General features: G+C 39.8%; 1 protein-coding gene across 5 annotated transcripts in view; it reads right to left on the bottom strand.

The window, feature by feature from the left end:
• Window positions 1-19633, bottom strand: part of foxp1 (forkhead box P1) — a 308396-nt gene that overhangs the window by 202755 nt on the left and 86008 nt on the right. Inside the window, exon 1 of one of the 5 annotated variants that reach the window (XM_023325334.1) lies at window positions 161-231. The exons of the other annotated variants lie outside the window; for them this stretch is intronic. The gene's annotated coding sequence lies outside the window, so the exon portion shown is untranslated. Of the gene's footprint in view, window positions 1-160; window positions 232-19633 lie in introns of those variants that run through there. 5 annotated transcript variants of the gene reach the window in all.

A 19633-nucleotide genomic window follows, 5' to 3' on the forward strand; every position in this document is an offset into this window, starting at 1 on the left:
AGACAACAGAGAATTATCCAGAGTTGGGCGAAATAAATTATAGCAATAATATTTGTTGTCAGAGGACTTAAGAGGCAGAAACGGCGAGCGCACAAAAAGCAAAACAGTCCCCAATGAGGCCAGCGGTTGATATTGATAAGACTGTGTGACGTGCACAAACCTGTCTGATATGTTCTGAGAAATCATCAGCGCAACTCTATCCTCTGGATTCCTGGGCTGTTTGCCTTTTCCCCCACTCTGTACCGGCCGCTAAGAATGGGAGCAATATCACCTGAGGTCTGTCCCAGTGCTACAGCATCCCTTGCATTCCCATCTGTCAGTTAACTAAAACTACACACCCACTGAAGATAACACATGAACAATGAGCCCAGTCTGTGACTGAATGGTTTATTTGCAAGACAAAAACCATTCACATTAGTAGATGCTCCTTTGTCACCCCACTCCTCCCCTGACCCCCCCAACTAGTTTCTGCTAAACATCCTGTATCTTTACCTGCTATACCCTGATTCAACTTCCTTGGGTTGGCCCTGATCTGCATGCACCAAGCTTCCCAAAAAGGAGCACTCAACCCAGGAGATGAAATACAAAAGAAAGAGAGAAGGAAATAAAATCTTATTCTTATGGTAAACCTAAAAGTGACTCTGGGGCTCCATAACAGGTGAATTTGAATAAAGGCATTAAAGCATATCCAAATATGTAAGAGAGAAAAAAACCTCTCTCTCACTGTTCTTTTGGCCGTTTACATTTGACAGTCAAAATTGTGGCCAAGCGTTTTGCCCCAGTGTTTATCTAAGATAAGAGTAAAGCGAGGTTAATAATAAAAAAAATACCACAGTACACACAGTCCAGTTCTAGTTTAAAGCTAACAGGTTGACTGTTCTGTGAAATCCATCAGACTCCCTTCAGGTGCAGTGTGTCACCTGTAGAACAACATAAAACAACATGAACTTTAGAAAATTTGAACAAATAAATCTAAATCTAAAGAAAAATAATCAGCGGTTGGTGGAATTTTCAACCTGATCAGCTGTGATTAGCTGACGAGAAACTCGAAGAACAAATCTTTTGCAATCAGGTATGAAAACATATGCTACCAGGAATAGATAAAATGGGTGTAGAAAGTATTTAGACCCCTTTAAATTTTTCATTCTTGGTTATATTGCAGCCGTTTGCTAAAATCAATAAAATCATATTTTTTATGAATGTACAATCAGCATCCCATCTTGACAGAAAAAAAATTAAATTGAGACATTATTGCAAATTTATTTAAAAAGAAAAACTGAAATATCACATGGTCATAAGTATTGAGTCCCTTTGCTGTGACATTCATTTCAATATTCATATTTCCTCTGATCCTCATTGAGATAGTTCTACTGCTTCATTAGAGTTCAGCTGTGTTTAATTAACCTGATTAGACTTGATTAGGAAAGGCACACACCTGTGTATATAAGGCCTCACAGCTCACAGTTCATGTCAGAGCAAATGAGAATCATGAGGTGGAAGGAACTGCCCAAGGAGCTCAGAGAATGAATCGTGATAAGGCACAGATCAGGCCAAGGTTAGGTTGCAGCACTCAAGGTTCTTAAAGAGCACAGTGGCCTCCATAATCCTTAAATGGAAGAAGTTTGGGACAACCAGAACTCTTCCTAGACCTGGCCGTCCAGATAAACTGAGCAATCGTGAGAAAAGAGCCTTTGTGAAAGAGGTAAAGTACAACCCAAAGATTACTGTGGCTGAGCTACAGAGATGCAGTAGGGAGATAGGAGAAAGTTCCACAAAGTCAACTATCACTGCATCCCTCCACCAGCTTTATGGCAGAGTGGTCCGACGAAAGTCTCTCCTCAGTGCAAGATGTATGAAAGCTCGTATTGAGTTAGCCAAAAAACACAAGAAAGACCCCCACACTGAGAAATAAGATTCTCTGGTCTGATGAGACAAATATTGAACATTTTGGTGTTAATTCTAAGCGGTATGTGGAGAAAACCAGGCACTGTTCATTACCTGTCCAATACAATACCAACAGTGAAACATGGTGATGGCAGCATTATGCTATGAGGGTATTTTTCAGCTGCAATTGAAGGAAAGATGAATGTGGCCAAGTACAGAGATATCCTGGAAGAAAACCTCTCCCAGAGAGCTCAGGCCCTCAGATTGGGCCGAAATTTCACCTTCCAGCAAGACAATGACCCGAAGCACACAACTAAAATAACAAAGGAGTGGCTTCGGAACAACACTGTGACTGGTCCAGCCAGAGCTGGTCCAGCCAGAGCCCAGAGCTAAACCCAGCTGAGCATCTCTGGAGAGACCTGAAACTGGCTCCACCAACATTCACCATCCAACCTGACAGAACTGGAGACGATCTGAAGGGAGGATAGCAGAGATCTCCAAAACCAGGTGTGAAAAACTTGTTGCATTTTGAGCTTTATCAGCTCAAAAGGCGCTTCTACTCAATACTGAGCAATTTCACACAGTCATACATATGACCATGTGATATTTCAGTTTCTCTTTTTTAATCTGCAAAAATTTCCACAATTCTGTTTATTCTGTGAAGATGGGATGCTGAGTGTACAGTCATGAGAAATATTATGAACTTATTTATTTAGCAAATGGCTGCAATGAAACAGAATGAAAAATTTAAATGGGTCTACTTTCCATATTCACTGTATGTGTCTGGTAGCATACACATGCTACCAGACACAAGCAGATTTTATCTACTGTTCGATAAAATCTATTTAACAATAGATTTTATTGTCATTAATAAAGTTTTTTTTTATTTCAGCATCAGTGGGACACTTAAATGAAGTCAGCACAGAGACCACGTGAAGCTATTTAAAAGAAACTGTTTCCTCAAACAAATTACTGTTTCTGTAATTTATTTGGGCTGTGAAGCAGCGATAGAGAGCAAGACTTTCAGGAGATTAAAAAAAACTCAATGTATTACACCAAAGCTGTCTGTTTAATCTGTCTGAGCTTTCAAAGATTTTCAAGAATACTAAATTTGGAAGAATTGAATAATCTTAAAGTTAAGGTGATTAAATAATTACTTTCTCAAGGAAGTACAAGATTCTAGGATCTTTTATTCTCATATCAGCTTTTCTTGTTTGTGGTATGAAATTCGGACTTGGGTTCCAGATTAAGAAATATAATTAATAAATAAATAAATACACTCTACAATGCAATACCTATTCTTACTTAAATTATGTTTTTATGCTTTACTTAAGTCTCACTAAACTCTATGGGGCAATTTTTCTGCCATAATTCAAGAGCACACATTTTCGGTTTGAAAGCAGGATTCATGTCTGTCTTCTCAAAACTTGTAAGCTTGTATTCAAAACTTCTGTTCTCTTTCAAATATTCACTGTTTTTTCACAAACCTTTGTCCTTGTGCTCAAAACTTGTCTCTGCTCGGATCAAATCTCTGCTTGCAAACCTCTCTGTTCGCTTGCGAAAGAGGTGTCATCGAAGCTTCATTGCTGTTAGCACACAGCGGGATGTAAACAATGGTAACAAAAACCACAGTAAACTCCCGTGGTTAGAAATACATCAACATTTCACTGTCATAAGTTATATGGCCTCAGAGCAGCAGCATTTTATCAATCTACAGTTAGTAATGAATATAACTTTTTCCTGCAGTGAAAAAAAAACACATGCTGACTGTGGTCCCATTAACTGCATATAAATGATAAAATAAAATGATTGCACCTATGGGCTATCCATCTGCGGTAGCCTGTATATATATAATCTCACATCTTCCTGGTCTGCATCTGTTGTACATAATCAAATATTTCAGGATTTTGAAGTTGATCTGGAGGATGAATCTATGCTACACTGGGATTACAAGCATCACTTCAGCCAAAGATTAACGGTAAATGTAAATAACATTCTTCCAAATGAATCTATTAGAAGTCAGCAAGATGGTGAACAACGGGATTTCCACGTCTCATGTCGCTCAAGTAGAGGAAATCCAGCAAGCCGCCATGGTAGTTCAGCAGGACCAAGCGCAAGTTCAGCTCAGAAAGAACACTCAGATGAGAATTATTTTTTAGCTTATGGTAAAACTGAGGTAAATGCTTCAGAATCAACTGGACAGGAAAACCAAGAGCAAAACTGCTCCACGGTTTTTGAGGAGATCACCTCGGCAGCTTTAGCAGTAATTTGATTAACAAGACAGTCCCATCCACCTTTGATGTTGTACTCCACTGAATGCAAAACCTCCAGGGCCAAAGTACAATAGAACCAGATTTAAGGGGGCCGGGCTCTGATTAGTTGTTTCTAGACAGTACTGGAAGAAGACAGAGGAGATAGAATTTTTCTCATATTATTTGTCTCAAAGCATACTGTCTTGACATAATGACAGTTTCAACAAATATGTAAAAAAAATTATTAAAGTTACATACTGCAGCTTCAATTTTGATTTTAAAAAACAGCTCACATTCATGACTAGCACTATTAATTAGGGTCATGTTGAAAACATGAGTCAACACATAGCTCACTGAGAACTCTACTAAGGCTGGAACAATCTGCAGAAATGGACCATTCCCACATAACTACCCTATTACTGTGATTCATTACATTTCAATTAACTTATCATCAATGGAACCGTAAATCAATGGCGAGTGGTGACAAATGACAGATATTTTCAGCTTCAAACTACCAAACATTATTAATTCCCATCACCTGAAAGAGCCCCAGGAGCTAAATGAGTTTACCCAATGCATAACATCCATTTAGATAAATGTTCCATCATTTTAATGACGGAACAGTAGAATTGGTGAGAAAAAAGGCAAAAGCAGAATCCAGGTAGCAGCTCTATGCTTTTTCTTCTGGTAATATAAACGCCCATCTTGTAATATCTAAACAGATAATTGTCTCCATTTCCAACAGCACCAGGCGGTAATATTGCCATTCAGAGCAGTGGGAGTGCAGAGATCGCAGGCTGAGAATAAACAACCGCACGCTGCTTTACCCGGCTGGGAAAACCAAGCCCATCACACACTCCTACATCAAGATTTTAAGGAATAGAACAACTCCTGGTTGAGATAATTATCCTCCTAGGTGGGTTAAGTGCATGCTCAGTGCGATGCCTGAGCTAGGAATATGATTCAAAATGTGACAATTTCAGATGACAAAGGAAGCTGAGAAGCATTTTTTTTGCAAACTTTTCTTGTAAGGACCGGATCTAATGTTGTGTTTCTGCTGCATTAAACAAGGTGGAAAATAGAAAAGTAAGTGATGTTTGACAAAAGAAACATATTCAAGCAACAAATACCCAGCCATTAGAGAGTTTCACAAGATCGGCTGAAGCAAACACATAGAGACGTCTTTAGATTTTTCACTCTTCGTTTCATTTCAGCCGTTTGCTAAAATCCAAAGAATCATATTTTCCTGATTGTACACTCAGCATCCCATCTTGACAGAAAAAACTGAAATTTAGAAATTTTTGCTAAGTTATTAAAAAAAAAAAAACTGAAATATCGCATGGTCATAAATATTCAGTCTCTTTGCTGTGACATTCATTTCTATATTCATATTTGCCATCTGTTACAAAAAAGTTACAAAAGAATTTCTGCAGCACTCAAGGCACAGTGGCCTCCATAATCCTTAGATGGATTATTATGGGTGCTTCTACTCAATACTGAGCAAATGGTCTGAATACTTATGATCAAGTGATATTTCAGTTTTTCTTTTCTAATGAATTTGCAAAAGATTTTACATTTTTGTTTATTCCGTCAAGATGGGATGCTGAGTGTACATTACAATACAATACAAAAAAACCCCAATACTGCTTAACTGGAAAAATAGGAAAATATCAGCACCTCACAATGCAACAGATACCAATGGAACAACAATCAGCAATAGATACAAATCCATTTGAATATGTCAATAAAATATACTCCATGGTTCTAAATGCCATTTCATTGAAGGTGAATTAGTGTCACTGCAGAAGCAAAGACCAGGAGAGATAAGAGAGATTTTTTAAGTTATCCTTTATTTATTTACTCCGTGTTTGGCATATACTTTTATTTATGCTTACTTTCTATTTCTCTTTCTTTTCCACTTCTACTCAAAAATATCTTCTATACTAGGTAAATCAAGCAATATTAGAGGACAGAAAAATAATTCAAATAAGAAAATAACTGCCAAGATTAGAAGAAAAAAGTATACCCTAATCCACGTTGAACGATTTCGTTGTTTTTGTTGCGACACCAATTGATTATGTTCCATGCTTTGTTTTTGTTTTGAATGTATTTATTTATTTTTCCCTGTGTGTGTTTATTTTTAATTGCTGTTATTTGTTCTTTTGTCCTGTCAATTATTTTGTAGATCAATACCCCTTTTTTGCTTTTTGTCAGTCTGTTTGTTGTATATACACTAACTGGTTAATAATAATAATAATAATAATAATAATAATAATAATAATAATAATAATAATAATAATAATAATAATAAAAAATACTAATAGCAATAAATTTGCAAAAAATCTACATTTGTTTTTTTCTGCCAAGATGCTGAGTGTACATTCAAGAGAAACGACCTATTTGATTTCAGCAAATGAAACAAAGAGTGAAAAATTTAAAAAGGTCTGAATATTTTCCGTACCCACAGTATCTCTGTTCTTTATGCAGAGCAATGTATGTTGCTACAGTGACATTTTCTGCAAGTGTCAACATAGCAACAGCGGGGTGAGGGAAAACACATCCAAATGGCCTATTTTCATTTAAAATGTATAATCAGAAGTGTTTTTTTTATTATTATTACTTTTTTTTGCGGTAATGAAATACAGTGGTTACATTCAATCATGAATAGAGACTCATTGTATTCCATCCACAAACCAGTGAAGTGGACTTGCCTATTTGCAGAAGGGGTCACAGCTTCACAATATGCTCTCTAGAGAACCCAGGTATGTTATCGTGCCTTTGGCTTTGTTCAAAGATTGTATCCTCAAAATATGAATTAATACCTCTTCTCCACCTCCCCCAGCGCCCATCCCCTGAAACCAAACCCAAAAAAAAGACCTTATATTCACTGTGGACAGCTCTTCAGCTCCTCTAATGGACAGGCCGGCCTCTCTCTTCACACCAAGCGGACAAAAAAAAAATAAATCATGAGGGCCTCCTGAATATTTACTGCTAAGTTAAGTAAAGTTATTCCATTAATTACTCCAAGCAGGCCTAATACTGTATCTGTGGGTACTTGTGTGGTGGCTCGTTAACAAGCCCTTCACATGTCATTATCATATTAATTAACTGTCATGAATAGAGTTCCTTTCCAGCCCATCACGGATATTTTGAACCACTCAGTGTACTGGATAAATCTGAGGCATCTATTTATTTACCATGCCCACACTCATGGTGTGTTTTGAGTACAACAAAAAAACAAAGTTGTGATCCTGGCTCAACACACTTCAGGACTTATGGATCTCTATTAACAGCCTTGTGCAAATAAATGTTAAAAAAGAGGACGTAGGGAGGCTGTGTAAAGTTGGCGATATCAATACGTGGGGTTATTGCTATTTGTTTTTAGGGAGTGTGCAAGGTATTTTCCGAGTAAGCATCTGCGCTCCAAAAAACATGGGAAAGCCTAAAGCATGACTCACTTCTCAGCAAAAGCAGCTTCTGCTTCACTGTTCAATAAGATGACAGTAAAGAAACATTTAGGGGGTTTTTCCTCCGCTAAAAAGAATTGACAAAAATGAAAAGCATGAAAAACTCTCAGAAAGATGAAAAGCTTGTATTTGTATGAAAAACTGAGCAAAGAGACATTTTTTTGTTTTCTTTTCTTCTGATGTGATTGGCAGCATCTTTGGAGTAATATTGTAAAACCAAAACAGACTGTAAACAACATTTCATTCTGAAGTGCAGACAGGCTCAGAACTCACCACTTAAACCCATTCAGTGCGCCTTTATTCTTACAAGTTTTTTTTTTTTTTTTCAAATGCGACATTTTTCTGAGGTCAGAGTGAAACAGCACAGACTGGCGACTATCAGGCTGTCAGATGCCCCATTTTCTGCGGGCATTCCATTGCGTTTTGCTGAGCAAAGGCAGTTTTGTTGGCTTATTGCTAAACCAGCAAATATTATGTTTCTTTATCCCATTAAAACAAGATCAATAAGTAAAATTAGCTTATTCAAATCAACAGAAAAACACATTTTACTGCCATGAGTCATTGAAAGGTCAGTTCAGAGGAAAGAGTCTCAATCAATTATCCTCTTAAGGTACTGTCCATTTTCACTCACTGTAACCACTTACTATCTACATAAACACATCATTCCATTATTTATGCAATTAGTAATGTTAATATTATCCATTTGGATTCTAAACACTGTTTTAAACAACAGTTTATCTCTAGCATTTATGATCTCTGATTATTTAGAAATTGTGCTTTCAAAAGCAAAAATAGAAAGCAGTGGTATTAAGGAAGATATAACAGTTTTAGATTTATCGTTTACAGAAAAAAATTAAACATTAAAGAATTAAGTTTAAATTGCATTTCTAACAATTGTCATCTCTGGCCTAGTGGCAACAGTGATATAGACACTCCAGCCCAGTAGATGCCAGCAATGCATTTCAGGTTTATTTGGCAGCTGTGAAGAAAATCAACAGGTTGCATAGCCATAGCCTTGAAGCTTGTCTCCAAACTCTAGAACAGTCCTGTTTGTCAGAGACAAAATAAATCTATGCCTGATGTGACTCGTAAGTTTATGATTACTGTTTGTTTATATATTGACATCATTTTCAATCAAAATTTCTTTGAATTGAAATACTTGTATCTGCTATGTCAAAAATTGTCATTTGAAAAATATGGGACTCGGTGATCTTGGGTTGTTCAGGTGCTAACCCAATTGATTTGGATTATTCTAAAAAATGTGATCGTTCTAGAATACAAAGTTTCTAGTTCATTTATTTTCAATTGCTTAGCATCAAACAAGACTGGTATTTTTATGAAAAACTAAGTTATAACTGGGGGTGTATGATTTATTGGCCAGCCAATTTATCAGTGCCAATTTCCTTAATTTTCAGAGATTGATGATTGGCTGATACTTACATGAGAAGCTGATCTTATCCCCCAATCTTAACTGTCTCGGCAAAGGTCTAAAAATTAACAACTGTCCTCTTCTGCTTCCTTGTGAGAGAGGTTTGACTGACAGACCGGCCCACCAGGTCATGTCTGCACATTTGCAGTTAATAGTTACCAAGCTGTTGCCAACTCAATGACTTTCTTGCTGTATTTAGACACATTTCAGACAAAAAAAATTGGTATTGGCCAAAATTGGAACTGGTAGGTCGGGCTATTTAAAAATTGGTAATTAGCGAACGGCCAGAAAACCGCAATCGGTGCACACCTTATAACTAGTAAAATATTTAGATCAGTGTATATGCAAGTGTCTCATCCCCCTTCATTTTCAACAGTGCAATTGAAAAAAATCTGAGTTTGAGGAGCCAAATAGCACAACCCCACCGCCCTCCTTTAAAAACTCTTATTGCCCATTTGAAGGCACCAAGCACAGCGGTCATACTATAAAAGAAAGGTTAAAACAAGATTTGGAAGACCATCAGATGGGACTAAAAATTACCGTTGAAAGACTAGATGACCACTATGACATTATGGCCATAAGTAAAGAAACACTTTAGGTTTGTAAAACAGAGAGATGTTCAGCCAACGGGGAAATGCTGTTGTGTCTTAATGTCACCTTTAACATTGCAGCAAAGAAAAAAACAAAAAAACATGCAGAAAAACTTGAACATTCTTTAATGCACATGCAGGCACCCTTACAACTCCTATTCTACTTGTATGTATACTTATTAAACAACCTGCTGAACGACTAGCTGTGGCAGTCAGCACTTTGCTCTCTACACCCGGAACATGCATTCAGATAAACTCACATTCACCCCTGCTCTTATGAACAACTTCTTAGGAGGAAAGAAAAAATGGTGGGGATATGTGGAAGAGGTCATGAAATCTTTAGACTTACTAATAAGCACAAACTTTAGACTGTTTCAGAAACTCTGCAGGTGCCTACTATTTGAAATCCACTTTTGAAGAAGAGGGGAAAGCAGCAGTCATAAGTAGCTGAAGTTATGTGTGATAGTTGAGTGTGTTTCACATGTGCATGTGTATGAAAGAGAGCAAGAGAAAGTGAGTGGTGAGAGAAAGGGGAGATTTGAGACCAGACTGTGTTGCTGAGAGGGACCAGATGGACGTTGTCAAAACAAACAAACAAAAATAACAAACAATTTCTCAATGCTGAAAAATACGCCAAATGACAGAGGAAGAACATGAATAACAAAGGTTAAGGGAGATTTTTTACACTGCTGCAATTGTGCTTATTTCACATAAGAAGAGGAGTGTTTAATAGAAAGCAATTTGCTAATGGCAAGTTTTTCATCCTTTAAAACAAAATAAACAGCAAATTGTAGTGGCCGCTTCATCTCATTGTCCATCAGGTATGAACAACCAGTCTTCAGTGAAGGGAGAGAGTTTGTGCTAACAGCAGCTAAAACACAAGCATAAAATTTTAAGGCGTTCAAAAACCAAATTGCTACATTTACAAAGCAGGAGAACTTGTCTGCATAGGCATAACTGGAAGTACGCTGAATTATCAATGAGTCATATGGCGGCGCGCGTAGACGCAGCGGCTCTGTGCTCACCGACTCGAAGTTCGTCTTTTCCACTTTGCTCGGTTAAAAACACCTACAACCGACAAAATTTACTGGCCATTGGTCAAGCAATCGGGGGAAGTCTGTCACAGGAGCTTTTCCGTGTCCACAACAACATTCCTGTCGATATTGCACGGACACCGGGCTCTCCCTGGATTACAATCCCAGTATCTACGACAGGGCGACGGCGCAGAGATCGTAAACAAAAGAGGGGGTGTCGCAGCGGCGTGTTAGCGAGGCTCAGGAAACAGCCTCACAAACCACCGCTACCATGCATTTTTCTCTCCAACATGAGGTCTCTCGCTAACAAACTGGACGAATGGAAGCTGTGGATTGCAACTGACAACCTCATCCGGGAATGCTGCATTCTGTTGATCATGGAGACGTGGTTAAATCCAACCATACTGGACCCAGAGAGCGAGCTAGCAGGCTACACAGCACACCGACAGGACCGATCGGCGAGCTCTGGTAAGAAAAGAGGAGGTGGACTATGCGTTTATGTAAATAACAGCTGGTGTACGAACTCCACAGTAGTTGTTAGCCACTGTTCTCCAGGCGTGGAGTTCATCACAATTAAATGCAGACCCGATACCTCCCACGTGAGTTTAACGCCATTCTACTCACTGAGGTTTACATAGCACCGGACGCTAACGCTAGCTCGGCCGTGGGACTCCTGCATGATACTATCAGCAACAACCAGAACAAGTACCCCGAGGCTGTTCACATCGTCTCTGGGGACCTTACTCATGCTGATCTGAAATCAGTCCTCCCCAAATTCCATCAACACGTAAAGTGCACAACCAGGGGTGATAAAACTCTGGACAAGCTGTACACAAACGTCAGACAAGCATACAGGGCTAAACCCTTAGCACACCTTGGCCAGTCTGATCACGTGTCCCTGCTACTGATCCCTGCTTACACCCACCTGTGGAAACGTGTCCCCAGTACAACCCGGACTGTCACCATCTGGCCTGAGGATGCCTCTCACCAACTACAGGACTGCTTCCAGAGAACTGACTGGGAGGTTTTTGCACATCAGGACCTGGAGAACTACACCTCAGCAGTCTTGGACTACATCAGGTTCTGCACGGACAATGTCACCAGGAACAGACTCATGAGGATCTATCCGAATAGGAAACCCTGGATGACTAAGGAGGTCCGGGGCCTCTTGAAAGCCAGGAACGCTGCTTTCAGGTCTGGGGACAAAGCACTCTACAGTTCTGCCAGAGCCAACCTGAGAAGAGGCATCTGCCAAGCTAAGGCATCATACAGGAGGAGAATAGAGAAGCAGCTCAGGAGCAACAACACCAGGCAGGTGTGGCAGGGTGTCCAGCACATTACAAACTACAGATCCAGCAACCAGCCATGCACGGAGGGAACCACTTCCCTGGCAGAGGAGATGAATATCTTCTTTGCCCGCTTTGAGGCGACACCTACCACAGCTCCACCACAGCTGCCTGTCCACAGCAGCTCTGCTCTCACAGTAGAAGAGTGTGAGGTGAGGCAGGTGATGAGGAAGGTGAACCCAAGGAAGGCTGCGGGACCTGACGGTGTGTCGGGACGGGTGCTTACTGTGCAGACCAACTGACTGGAATCTTCACAAAGATTTTTAACCAGTCCCTGTCTCAAGCCACTGTCCCTCCCTGCCTAAAGTCCTCTGCCATTGTTCCCCTGCCGAAAAGAACCAACATCAACACCCTGAACGACTACCGTCCAGTGGCACTCACACCGATCATCATGAAGTGCTTCGAGAGACTGGTGCGGAGTCACATCCTCGCTGGCCTGCCTGCTGAGCTGGACCCTCTCCAATTTGCCTACAAAGCAAAGAGGTCCACAGAGGACGCTGTATCCACAGCACTTCATGCTGCCCTGACCCACTTAGAGAAGCAGGGGAGCTACGTCAGAATGCTCTTCGTGGACTTCAGCTCATCATTTAATACTATACTTCCCCAACGTCTGGTGTCCAAGCTAGCAAACCTTGGGCTCCCATCAGCCACCTGCAGTTGGATCCTGGACTTCCTAACAGGTCACTCCCAGAGGGTCAGACTGGGCCCCCACACCTCCACTGCTCTGAGCCTGAACATCGGATCGCCACAGGGTTGCGTGCTCAGCCCACTTCTCTACACCCTCTACACTCATGACTGTGTCCCAACCACCTCAGCAACAAGATCATAAAGTTTGCAGATGACACGACTGTTGTTGGTCTCATCTCAGGCGGGAAGGGGGAGCTGGAGTACAGGGATGAGGCGAAGCGGCTGTCAGAGTGGTGCAAAGTCAATAACCTGCTCCTCAACACCTCCAAAACAAAGGAGCTGGTGATCGACTTCAGGAAGAACAAAACGGACATCCAGCCTCTCACCATCAGTGGGACCTGTGTGGAGAGGGTCCCAGTGTTCAGGTTTCTGGGCATGGAGTTGGAGGACAAGCTAACCTGGAGCACCAACACCAAGGAGCTGTTGAAGAAGGCACAGCAGAGACTGTACTTTCTGAGAATACTCAAGAAGAACTGAGAATACTCAAGAAGAACCGTCTCCCCTCAGACCTGCTGCAGGCCTTCTATCACTGCTCCATAGAGAGTGTGCTCACGTACAGTCTGTGTGTCTGGTACGGCAGTAGCACATCCGCGGACAAGAAGGCGCTCCAGAGGGTTGTTAGGGCAGCAGAGAAAACCATAGGCTGCCCCCTCCCCACTATGGACCAGATTTACACTTCCAGGCTCCACAAGAAAGTTTTGGACATTTTAAATGACTCTTCACACCCTGGCCATGGTCTCTTCCAGCTGCTGCCATCAGGCAAGAGATACAGAACAATAAAAACCAGGACAAATCGCCTAAAAAACAGTTTTTACCCGATGGCAATCATGGCACTAAATTCAAAGGCATAAGAACTTCTGCTCTTGACACCACTTTGTTAAAAATGTAAATTCTGTTGCGACACCTCCAGGCGCTGCAACCATCTTCTCAAGTCTATTTATTTCTCATTTTGTACTATTTATTTCTTTATCTTTGTATATTATGTATATACACATAACCTGCATCTTAACTTGGGTCGAGCAAATCTCAATCTCGTTGTAATCTGTTGATGACAATGACAAATAAATCTTATCTTATCTTATCTCTTATCTTATATGAAAAGTCTATGCTAGGTCAGCATTAGCCTAGCATAGCAGCAAACTGCTCTGGTTGAAAACATCGTCAGCAGGAAAAAGGCGGGTTTTTAAGACTGAAGCTGACGTTTTGTTAGGACACTATGGACACGTTGCATGTTATTGTTTACATCTGGAAATTTCACGCATGTGTACAACACTGGAGAGCAAAAAGACAATTTTTATATGCAATCCATAGCTGCGCTGCTGTGGTAGAACAATTCCGTCAATTGACAAAAAGAAACCTGGAGATGTAGGCTATGCGCCATAGCAAAGGGAAAATAATGCAGAAAAATTGTAGAACTGTCACTTTTTTTTCTCGTCTACGCTACACAAGGACTTGTTGCCATAGCAACTGACAACAACGCCACTATAGAGGAATTATTTATTTGTAAACACAGTGGATAAATGTGTAACTTGACTTCAGAAAGAGCTGGGTCATCATTAATCGCTCACTGGTTACCCATATCAATCTTGCTGTTCTAACATTAGCTAACATGTTGTCGGTGTATCTCAAATGTTTAACGCAGCATGATAAAATAAGTTATTCTACCAAATTAAAAATAGTGAATGAGAGACGTCTTAATGACCTATTATCATTAAATGCAGGTGGCATAAATGACGAGAGGACATGGCACAAACGTCGAATACTACTTACTAGCAATAGTAAAGCAATTTGTTCACAGTAAAATCATCAGCTCTCAGATATGTCGAGTCCCTATAAATAAGACAAACGTATACATGATGAGCAAAAAGGACACCGGAAAAGGGTTTTCCTAAAATGTAAGTTTTTATAAAAAAGAAAGAAACAGAATTCATATTTAGCATGCCGACACAATGCGACATCGACTGATGATCAAGGTCACAGGATTCAGTACCAAAAAATGCTCAAACATTTCCCACACAAAGGACAGAACATTCAGTCCTTTACATTATTATATTTTTAGCATTGATGTTTATTTTGCGATTATTAATAAGTAATCACTGTGGTAAATTAGCAACTGATGCTCTTAGCTAATCTAACACTGTGGTGGTTGATTAGCTAATTTAAACTACTGGCAAACTTATGATCTGTCAGAAAGTTGTTGTGGGTCAGTTTCTTTTATTTTGTAACTTAACCGAAACACAGAATTTTACATCACATCTACATGATGGACAAAGTCAAGCAAGCATAACTGATCTACAGTACTTCCCTTTCCCTTGCTATTTTTTTCTTAATTCAAACTTTTTCTTGACCTAGTTATCTAGATGTTGTAGTGTTGACGATTAGTAAAAAAACACTGTGTCCCTTTTTTCTTTTATATATCACGCATACATTTAAGATTTTGCGTGCTGTATTGACAACTTAACAGCTAAACCAATGTAGTCATTGTGGCCAAGCAGATTTTGCCTTGCATCAGGGAGATGGGAGCAGGATCTTATATTAATTAGGTATTTGGGGGGTTATTATTTCTAATCATCCCCTTACCTGTAGCAAAAAGTAGGTAGCTGTGAGTTTGCTGAAAGTGAAACTAAATCCAAAGAGTGGTGGAAGCTAACAGCTAGTCTGACATACACTTAAAGTTTTAGCTCACTTTAGCCATTCAAAACAAGTCAAACAGACAATTTTCATGTCAGTTGGTTACAACAAAGTTAGCAAATATTAAAAGTACCATTGCCCCAAAAGATGATTTGATGCCATTTTCAACGTTCATTTTTCTTCATGAAGTTACGTGGTTGAGTCTGCCATCAATACCAGATTAAATAATCATAGCTCTATGACAAATGAAGTAAACTTCTGGAAGCTGCATCATATATCAGTTGTGCAACAGCGTCAAAGATTGTATGAGCCATTCTTTTTCCAGTTTGAAAATCACTTAGCAAGCTTAGTGTTAGCTGCCAATTTCACTTTATTTGTGTTATATACAGTATATATTGGCCATCTTTCTATACATAAACTATTAACGGTTTGGATTGCATGCTGTATTAAGAATTTTTTAATAGTAAGGTGCTCTATCTTAAATAACCTGGATCATAAAAAGCAACTAAAAGGTGTGACTAAGACATTGCCAGCATTAAAGATTCTTAATTACCATGTAAAACACTAATTAAAACTTTAAATATTGCATTTAATTAACTTATGTAGGTCATTTTTTGGTGCTGGCTTTCATTGGATGGGATTCAACTTTAAAACAAAGTATGTCTAGTGATTCCTTCACTCATTCTTTTATATCCTTCTGCTTAGCACACCATAAAAGATGAGGCATTTCTACCAACATCTATTATCCAACAACCTTCTTTCTAAAGACTCCCCACTCCCACTCCTCTATTCTTCTCATCCATCTGTTTTTTCTTTCTTTTCAATGAGGAATGCAGATCAATACCAAGTGGTGGGGAAAACACTGCCAGTCAGAGTCTAAAAAAAATAAAAAAAATAGGAGAGAATGGGAACAAAGTCCATCCAGAAAATCTAGAGGGAGTGACACGTACTGAGGTGGCTAGTCAGAGATGTAATTTTCATGTGAAACCCTCTCAGATGGATCGGGGTTGGGGGAAAGCGAGAGGTAGAAGGAGTGGGAGGGGTGAGGTGACACTGGCTGACAGGGTTAGGGGGAGAGAGAATGAAAAAAATCCAGGGGTGAAATAGGGAGGAAGAAAAAGTAGAGTAGGAATGAGCTCTTTGGAAAATAAACAGGGTGTATGGTTTCAAAGGCAAGGGGGGACACAGGCATTCCATTGTTCAGACCAATTATCAGTGGAAAATAATAACAACAGATGGATCCAGAGCGGCCAACTTGTGCACTGGCGCTGGAGAACAGATGATGAAATTTTAGAGTGCTGTTGGATATCAAGGGGTAGGGAAGGAGGTGGGAACGCGACCCTTCACTCACACTAACACATGCTCACCCCCATACACCAGATGTGAACTTCCACAAGGACAGCTTAATACACGCACTCTGGTCGACACTTGTGCAGCTCTCCAGACAAACACCTTGGTTGGATCATACATATGTCTCTCCCTTGTTGTCGTGTAATAAACTCTGAACCACGCATTCCTTTCGTGTTCAACAAAGCGGAGGGGGTTACTTAATGTTTTTACAATGCAGTAAATGTTTACCAATTGGAATTAAGTCACATTTCCTCCTCTATTTCTGGCCTGGATTCCCCTCACCCCAACCGCCCTTCTCTCTTCCTTTATTGAAATTAGCACACATCCCTGATGACCCTGTTTGATGTCTTCCAGCATGCCAAATGTTCACGGACAGGCATACGCAATAGTGCAGCAGAGACAAAACCTCACTGACTCTGGCTTCATTCACAGGGTCCTCTCATATCAGCTGCAGACTGACAGGCAGCAGAGGGTGGTAGAAGTGGAGGGCTAGGGAGGGGGGTGGACTGCAACCTTAAAACAAAAAACCCAAGTCTCTGTGTGCCTTGTCAAGAATGGGAGATGTCTACAGATACCAGTACAAATGATATGCCTCTTTCTTTTCACAAGAAAAGTTTTCGTTTCATTAACATCTTTCTAAAGCGTAATTATCTCCCCATAGACCCTAATCACCAACAGAAAAGATAACAGAACAAAAAAGCTGTTTCTTCCTCCGTTGTTAAAGTTTTCCCCCTTTTTTAAAGTTGTTGTCTTTTTATTCTCTACACTTTACTTGAGTTGATCAAATAATGCAAAAAGATGAATAGGGTCGCAAATGAAAATCTTTTCAGCTTTCTGTATCTTTTTTATCTGCACATTTGACCCGTTTGACCAACAAGCGAGGGAAAACGCTGTTCTTTGCCTTTTGCTGGTTTGCTGCCATTATTCTAACACAGCTTTGTGAAGGTCTCCGTCGCAGCAGCGAAAAACTGGTGTGAGCATCTTAGCACTCATGCTGAGTTTAAAGGCGGCTCGAAAAAACACGTTACAACATGTTAATGAATTAAACAGTTATAGTTGTAACAATTGAAAAACTGCGGAAGTCCCTACTGTATCACATCAAGATAAAAATAATAGAAAGTTAGCCACTCTGAGGTAAAAATAAAAAAAAATGCTTCCAGTCCAGGAAGTCACAGACGTAGAAATGTTTACAAATTTATTATAAAAGAAAAACTGAAATATCACATGGTCATAAGTATTCAGTCCCTTTGCTGTGACATTCATTTCTATATTCATATTTGCCGTCTGTTACAAAAGAATTTCTGCAGCACTCAAGGTTCCTAAAGAGCACTGTGGCCTCCATAATCCTTAAATGGAAGAAGTTTGGGACAACCAGAACTCTTCCTAGACCTGGCCGTCCAGATAAACTAAGCAATCGTGAGAAAAGAGCCTTTGTGAAAGAGGTAAAGTACAACCCAAAGATTACTGTGGCTGAGCTCCAGAGATGCAGTAGGGAGATAGGAGAAAGTTCCACAAAGTCAACTATCACTGCATCCCTCCACCAGCTTTATGGCAGAGTGGTCCGACGAAAGTCTCTCCTCAGTGCAAGATGTATGAAAGCTCGTATTGAGTTAGCCAAAAAACACAAGAAAGACTCCCACACTGAGAAATAAGATTCTCTGGTCTGATGAGACAAATATTGAACATTTTGGTGTTAATTCTAAGCGGTATGTGGAGAAAACCAGGCACTGTTCATCACCTGTCCAATACAATACCAACAGTGAAACATGGTGATGGCAGCATTATGCTATGAGGGTATTTTTCAGCTGCAATTGAAGGAAAGATGAATGTGGCCAAGTACAGAGATATCCTGGAAGAAAACCTCTCCCAGAGAGCTCAGGCCCTCAGATTGGGGCGAAATTTCACCTTCCAGCAAGACAATGACCCGAAGCACACAACTAAAATAACAAAGGAGTGGCTTCGGAACAACACTGTGACTGGTCCAGCCAGAGCTGGTCCAGCCAGAGCCCAGAGCTAAACCCAGCTGAGCATCTCTGGAGAGACCTGAAACTGGCTCCACCAACATTCACCATCCAACCTGACAGAACTGGAGACGATCTGAAGGGAGGATAGCAGAGATCTCCAAAACCAGGTGTGAAAAACTTGTATCATTCCCAAGAAGACTCGTGGCTGTATCAGCTCATAAGGTGCTTCTACTCAATACTGGGCAATATCACATGGTCATACTTGTCTTTTTTTAATAAATTTGCAAAAATGTCTACATTTCTGTCAAGATATACACAGCCCTCTAGAGGAATGGGGAAAATTTTTCTTTTGCGTTGCCTCGCAAAACTTTTGGGAACTTTTGTGAAGCAATATCCCTCACAATAAGTTTTGTGTTCCCTTGCAATGTGCTTACTGCGATATTTGCTGGTCTACTTTGTATACAGTCACAAATGTCAATTTAAAAATTTAAATATATACACATTTAAAGAGTCTCATTGAAAACCGCACATGAAAACAGCCCTATAAACCACTGAGACTATCAACACAAAAGAGACACAATCAAAACTATCAGATGACTTATTGCCACACGATAATAACTCAAATAGTCCAAATAGTTTGGATGTATTAATTTTTTTCTTTCTTTCCTACTAATTTTAAAGTTTATGTTTATATCATAGGTTTGTGGTGCATTTCTATCCTAAAGTAAAAGATATTAAACTTCAGGTATTTCACAACAAAATATAAAGATACATGGGAAAACCTCACGAGAACCTTATACAATAGCAGAAAGTATGAAGGCCATCGTGAGAAAGGCTTGCAGTATACAATTATGCCGCATGAACTTGCAAGAGAACGCAAAACCTATTTCGAGGTCGCGCAAAAATACTGCAAAAGAAAAAAAATCCCTATGTCTTCTAGAGGGCTCCATAAAGATGGGATGCTGAGTGTACATTCATGAGAAATAATATGAACTTTTT

The sequence above is a fragment of the Xiphophorus maculatus genome, chromosome 20 (assembly GCF_002775205.1).
Source record: "Xiphophorus maculatus strain JP 163 A chromosome 20, X_maculatus-5.0-male, whole genome shotgun sequence".
Taxonomy (NCBI): domain Eukaryota; kingdom Metazoa; phylum Chordata; class Actinopteri; order Cyprinodontiformes; family Poeciliidae; genus Xiphophorus; species Xiphophorus maculatus.